This window comes from Ricinus communis, chromosome 4 (genome assembly GCF_019578655.1).
Source record: "Ricinus communis isolate WT05 ecotype wild-type chromosome 4, ASM1957865v1, whole genome shotgun sequence".
NCBI classification, from domain to species: Eukaryota; Viridiplantae; Streptophyta; class Magnoliopsida; order Malpighiales; family Euphorbiaceae; genus Ricinus; species Ricinus communis.
The window spans coordinates 13,199,264-13,206,713 of NC_063259.1; the positions used below are offsets into that span (position 1 = coordinate 13,199,264).

Sequence of the window (7,450 nt, forward strand, 5' to 3'; positions counted from 1 at the left end):
TTGAAACAAGGCGTGGTCACGCCTTGTAAGAAGCGAGCTTCTGTAATTTCTTTTTTTCGATGCAGTTCTTCAAAACAAAATAGAAGACAACTTGAAACAAGGCGTGGTCACGCCTTGTAAGAAGCGAGCTTCTGTAATATTTTTTTTATGGAAACAAGGCGTGGTTATGCCTTATCCAAATTTTGCCTCTTGCCAAAAAAAATTTGAACTTTTGCATTAAAAAAAAATTAGAAAATAAAGTAAAATAAATGAAAGAAAATAAAAAGTAAATAAATAAATAAATAAGACATTTGGGTTGCCTCCCAATAGCGCAATTCGTTTAACATCGTTTTGCTCGACGGAGTGAGGGAACGTCTTAGTCATCTAGATAAGTGGGGTAATCTAGGGGAAAATTATCGAGACATGGAACAATCTCTTGGAATATTTTCAATCTATGACCATTTATTTTGAAAATTTTGTTCAAATCCAAGCTTTTAATTTCCACTACACCATAGGGAAACACATTAGTAATAACAAATAGACTGAGCCATCGAGAACGAAAATTACCAGGCATAAGCTTCAATCGAGAATTATATAACAATACTTTTTGACCAATCTTAAATTGTTTCCTTATAAGAGTATTGTCGTGGAGTAATTTGGACTTCTCTTTATAAATTCTCGAATTCTCATATTCATCTAATCGCAACTCCTCTAATTCTTGCAATTGTAGTAGCCTTGACATTCCTGCTTTATCCATGTTCATGTTGCATTGCCGAACTGCCCAATAGGCCTTATGCTCAATTTCTACCGGTAAGTTACATGCTTTTCCGAAGATTAACCGATAAGGGGACATTCCTATGGGAGTTTTATAAGCTGTGCGGTATGCCCAAAGAGCATCATCTAAACGAAGGCTCCAATCCTTTCTTCTTGGATTCACTATTTTTTCCAAGATGGATTTGACTTCTCTATTGGAAACTTCAGTTTGTCCATTGGTTTGGGGATGATATGCGGTGGCTATTCTATGATTTACTCCATACTTCTTCATTAAAGCTGCAACCGATCTATTGTAAAAATGAGTTCCCTGGTCACTGATGATTGCTCTTGGAATTCCAAACCTGTTAAAGATGTTAGCCTTGATAAAACCTACAACAGTTTGAGAATCATCAGTTCTGGTGGCTTTAGCTTCTACCCATTTTGATACATAATCTACCACCAAAAGTATATATGAAAAACCACAAGAAGAGGCTAGAGGACCCATAAAATCGATCCCCCACACATCAAATATTTCACAGATGAGAATCAGAACTTGAGGCATTTCATTCTTTCGAGTTAATGCTCCTACTTTTTGACATCTCTCACAACTTTTGCAAAATTGATATGCATCTTTAACCAAAGTTTCCCAATATAAACCATAATCTAAGATTTTCCTCGTAGTCCGTCTAGGTCCAAAGTGTCCGCCACATGCATAATCATGGCTAAAGGTTAAAATAGATTGGAATTCATTTTCAGGCACGCATCTCCTAATCACTTGATCGAAATAAAATTTCCATAAGAAGGGTTCATCCCAAACATAATACTTAGATTCACTCTTTAAGGTACTTAGCAAGCTTGCATGACAAGAAGAAGTTTTGGCATTAAAATACATGAAAATCAGCCTAAGGAACACTTGTTTATCAAGAAATGGAGCATCACATGGGCACGACATAGGAAGAACTTGCCTGTGTAGCCTTCCCATATGAAGTTCAGAATTGGCAAATTTAAGGAGTGAATGACATGGGAAGCACACACTCGTGTGAAATCCAAAGATTAGAAGATTGTCCAAGGCACGACACAAGAAGATGACATGCCCGTGTGCCTTTCCTATGTGATTAGAGGATTATTTCAAGTGCGATTTTGAGCTAAGGACGCCACACGGCCATGTAGTGCCTGTGCAGTCCCCGTGTGGAATATATAAATACACTATTCAAGGGAATTTTTAGGATTGTTTGAGGAGAGTTCTGTCATTTTTTCATTTCTAGATAAAGAAACACTTAGAGACTTCATTTTTCCTTTCTTTTTATGGTTTTGATTGGCTATTTCTTAAGGAACCACATCATTTCTTCATTATTTCTTAAGAGTGAAGATTCAAGATTGAAGATTCAAGATTGAAGATTTTCATCCCTACTCTTCCATGACTAGTTTGAGATCTTCTTCCCCTAATCTTTATTTCTTTATCATAATGTCTAGGAATTAATTTTCTGGCTATTTAGGTTTTGATGAACCCTAATTTGTTTTGTATGGAATAATTCAAAGTTAATGCAATTAATCTTTTCTATGAGTTGTTTTATCCCTTTGCTTAATTATGTATTTCAATTGATAAGTCAACATATTGATTGGAATTTATTTTCATAGACTAATTAGAGATAACTTTTTGTGAATTGATCACATCTTAGGGATTAAGGATTGATTGGGATACTAGAGATAGATCTACAAGATATTTTGGTTTAATAGTTCCTTAATCTTAATGCATCATTTAAGTGAGTGGATTTGAGAAGAGATTCCTCTCCCTCCTCTTAGGAATTAGGGGTTTAATCACTTGAGAAAGGTTTAAACCTAATTTTGTGGAATCTCAACTCCTCTTGATTTTAATTATTTGTTATTTGTTTCATGAAATACTTAACTTATTAGGGGGATTCACTACCTAAATAGGCTTGATCCTTGATGAATTTACCAATTGTTTTAATCTTGGTTTCCAAGATTGTTTTACTTTTAAATATTATTACACCTAAACAACATTTTGATTGCTAAACATTAGTTTATCATTGAAGGTAGTACTTACAATTAGGTCCCTAGTGGAACGATACTCTTACTCATCATTCTATTACTTGATACGATCGGTGCACTTTGCCGTGTATGGATAGCGCGTGTCAAGTTTTTAGCGTTATTGTTGGAGAATCTTTTCTATTATAATATTATTAGTAATTCATAAGCTAGTGATTTAGTGTTTTTATTTTTTTATTTGATTTATCTTTGTTATGTTTGTGTTTTCTGAAGGTGCTTGAATCTGTGTATGAACCGAGCTAGTTCGACGGAACTATTCACTTACGAACCAGAGTTGGAAAGAACTTGGAGGAAGCAGCAAAGAGAAGAATAAGAACGAGCTTTAGCCGCAACAGTGGCAGAGTTATAGAATCATAATCAAGAAGGAGAACCAAACCAAAAAGAGAAACAGTTAAGAATGGCAGCTCCGCCTAGGGAGAGAACCATGCAGAAGTATGCACGCCCAACTCTTAATAGGGCCACATCAACTATCGTGAGGCCGAATGTTGCAGTAAACAACTTCGAGATCAAGCCTAACATTATTCATATGGTGCAAAATAATTGTATATTTGATGGTTTGCCTAATGAGGATCCAAACACCCATTTGGATGATTTTTTTAGAGATTTACTGATACTTTCAAGATTAATGGGATATCATATAATGCTATTTGATTAAGACTATTCCCATTCTCATTGAGGGATAAGCCAAAGAAGTGGTTAAAGTTATTTCCAGCTGGGACATTTATGACCTGGAATCAGCGGTCGATAAGTTCTTGGAGAAATACTTTCCACCTTCTCATACGGTAAAGTTGAGGAATGATATAGCAGGGTTTCTTCAACAAGAGAATGAGACTTTATATAATTATTGGGAATGTTTCAAGGATTTACTAAGGAGTTGTCCACACCATGGTTTACCTCTATGGCTGCAAATTCAAACATTCTTTAATGGACTGAATTATACAAGTAAACAGTCCATCAATGTTACAACAGGTGGATTACTAAATAATAAGATTCTTGAGCAAGCTATGGATCTTATTGACAATATGGCAGTCATAAACTATTCGTGGCAGAATCTAAGAGAGCAGGTTCGAGTCTAAAGGAGTGGAATCCATGCAGTAGACCCTATAGTAGCTATAAATGCACAGCTAGAGGCCATGAGTAGAAAGATGGATGCTTTGATATGGGGGTGGTCATCAAAATCAAGATTGTCAAAACGATAATATTTTCGCTAAGCTAGAGCAGGTTGATTATGTGGGAAATCCTCCTAGGCAATAGAACAATCCCTACAGTAATACCTATAAACCAGGGTGGAGAAATCACCCGAATTTCTCTTAGGGGGACCAGAATCAACAAAGACCTCCACCCTTAAGATTTCAACAAAACCAGCAGCAGGCTCCTCTTAGAAGGAGTAATCGAGAGGAGATAATGAAGAAGTTTATCTTGGCGTCCGAAATAAGGTTTCAGACTATTGAGACTACTCTTAAAAACCCACAAGCTTAAATTCAGACTTTAGAGAATCAAGTGGAGCAAATAGCAAAGCTTTTGAGTGAAAGGCCTTAAGAAAGTTTTCCGAGCAATATAGAAGCCAACCCTAAGGAGCAGCTTAAGATTATTACATTGCAAAGTGGTAAGGAGATAAAAACTAAGTTGAATGAAGGAAATAAGAGTTCTACTACGACTAAGAAGGTTGATGATGAACAAAAGGGTGTACAGGCTGAAGGAGAAGATAAAGTAGAATTAACATCAAAGTCTGCCCCTATTGTGAGAGAATATCAATCAAGAATACCTTTTCCAGCTCGTCTTTAGAAGGACAAATTGGATACACAATTTAGTAAGTTTCTTAAACTCTTTAAGTAGTTGCATATTAATATATCTTTTATGGAAGCTCTATCGTAGATGCCCAAGTATGCTAAATTCTTAAAGGAACTCCTCTCTAACAAGAGGAAGCTCGAGGAAGCATCAATGGTACAACTGTTTGAAAAGAGCTCAGTGATCATTCAAAGGAGATAAAAGAAGCTAAAAGATCTAGGGAGTTCTACTATTCCTTACTTTATTAGTAATTTAAATGTTGATAATGCAGTAGATGATTTGGGGGCTAACATTAGTATTATGCCTTATAATTTGTTCAAGAAACTAGGGCTGAGAGAACTTAAACCAACACTCACAAGTATTCAACTGGCTGATAAATCTGTTGTATATCCTAGAGGTATCATTGAGGACTTATTGGTAAAGGTTTAGGAGTTTATTTTTCATGTGGAGTTTGTAGTTATGGATATGGATGAAACTTTTGATATTTTTCTTATTTTAGGAAGACCCTTTCTTGCTATAGCTAGGCCCATCATTGATGTTCATGATGTAAGCTTATTATTAGGGCAGGGGAAGAGCAAGCGACTTTTTATATCCCTAACGTTATGAAACATCCACTTGTACTTAATGACATGGATTTTAGTAATGATAAAATTGAGCATGAGACTGTGAATTGTATTTCATCTATTATTACTAAAGATCCTTTGGAGTTATGTTTGGTACGGGAACATAAAAAATGTGAAATGGCAAGAGCTTTAGAATAGTTAGCCTACCTTGAGGCGGTAAGGCCAATGAGAAAACAACCATTCGAGTCTATTGAGGTGCCGAAAAAGAAAAAGGATGAAGCCTTCCATTAAAGACCTTCCTTATTTGGAACTTAAGCAGCTTCCGGAGCATTTGGAATATGCCTTCCTGATGGGTATATTTATGAATATGATAAAATAACACTGTATGAGGAGTATATTTATAAATATTATAAAATAATTTCATAATAGGGATATATTTGTGAGTATGAGAAAACAATTCCGTAAAGTATATTTATAAATAATAGAAAACTACTTCGTAAGAAGGTTATATTTAAAAATAATAGAAAACTAACCCCACAAGTGGGGTATATTTATGAGTATGAGAAAACAACATCGTAAAAGGATTATATTTATGAATATGAGAAATCAACCCTATAATAGGGGTATATCTGTAAATATGAGCAACCAACCCTGTAAGAGAGGTATATTTGTTAATATTAGAAAACAACCACGTAAGAGGGGTATATTTGTGAATATGAGAAACCAACACTGTAAAAAGGGTATGTTTATGACTTTGATAAAACAATCCCATAAGAGGGATATATATATGAGTATGAGAAAACAACCCCATAAAAGGGACATATTTTTTAATATGAGAAAACAACCCCGTGAGAGGGGTATATTTGTAAATATTAGAAAACAACCCTGTAAGAGTGGTATATTTACGAGTATCAGAAAACAACTCCATAAGAGGGGTATATTTATAAATAATAGAAAACTATGAGTATGAGAAAACAACCTCGTAAGAGGGATATATTTGTAAATAATAGAAAACTATCTTGTAAAAGGAGTATATTTATAAATAGTAGAAAACTAAGTATATTTGTAAATAGTAGAAAACTATCTTGTTTTGTGACTGAGAAACAACCTCGTAAAAAGGTTATATTTATGAATATGAGAAATCAATGCCATAAGAGGAGTATATATTTTAATATGATAAAACAACTCCATAAGAAGGGTATATTTATACGTAAGAGGGATATATTTGTGAATATGAGAAGACAACCTCGTAAAAGGGGCATATTTGTCAATATTAGAAAATAATCCTGTTAGAGAGGTATATTTGTGACCCTGTAAAAGGGCTACATATATTAATACGAGAAAACAACACCGTAAGAGGGGTATATTTGTAAATATTAAAAAATAACCTCGTAATAGGAGTGTAAATTTGAGTATGACACAACAACCTATTAAGAGGGGTATATTTCTAGATATTTGAAAACAACCCCATAAGAGGGATATATTTGTGAGTTTGAAGAAACAACCTCGTAAGAGGGGTATATTTATAAATATCAAGAAACATCATAAGAGAGGTATATTTGTAAATGTAAAAAAAAAAAACTTCATAACAAGGGTATATTTGTAAGTATGAGAAAAAAATTCCATAAGAAGGGTATATCTATAAATTTTAAAAAATAACCCCGTAAGAGGGATATATTTGTCAATATTAGAAAACAACCACATAAGAGGGACATATTTGTCAATATTAGAAAACAACATTGTGTTTCTCTCAAATTGGTTGAATTCATCTTACATAGAAATCACCCAATTCTCATTATTTAGAGCCTCATCAATGGTCCTTGGCTTAATTTGAGAAATAAAGTCTAGATTATTTGAAGCTACTAGTTTAGAATGAGTATTTACACCTTTTGATAAGTCTCCAATGACTTGAGTAGGAGGATGATCCTTTTTGGAGTTCCAAGCCTTGGAAAGATTTTGGGAGGTTTTCATCTTTTAGGGGTCTTGAGTTGCATCTTGATTTTGTTGGTCATATTGAGTTTCCTCTATAGATTTGTCCACTCCTTTTGAGGGATCATCAACATTCAATTTGAGTTCCTCAAATGCACCTATAAGATCATTCATACAAACACCTTTCCCAAGGTCAAGCTTGTTTGATTCATCAAAAACTATATTCATAGACTCTTCAACTACTAAAGTATGTTTGTTAAAGACTCTATAAGCTTTGCTTGATGTGCAATATCCTAGGAAGATTCCTATATCCGTTTTGGCATCAAATTTTCCAAGGTTGTCCTTGGTATTTAAAATTTAGCATTTGCATC

At 34.3% G+C, this 7,450-nt stretch overlaps 1 non-coding gene across 1 annotated transcript; it reads right to left on the minus strand.

The window, feature by feature from the left end:
• Nucleotides 1-3,584: 3,584 nt before the first annotated feature.
• LOC112535261 lies at nucleotides 3,585-3,691 on the minus strand. The gene has a single exon (XR_003079425.1). It is a non-coding gene; the product is annotated as a small nucleolar RNA R71 (small nucleolar RNA).
• Between the last annotated feature and the right edge of the window lie 3,759 nt (nucleotides 3,692-7,450).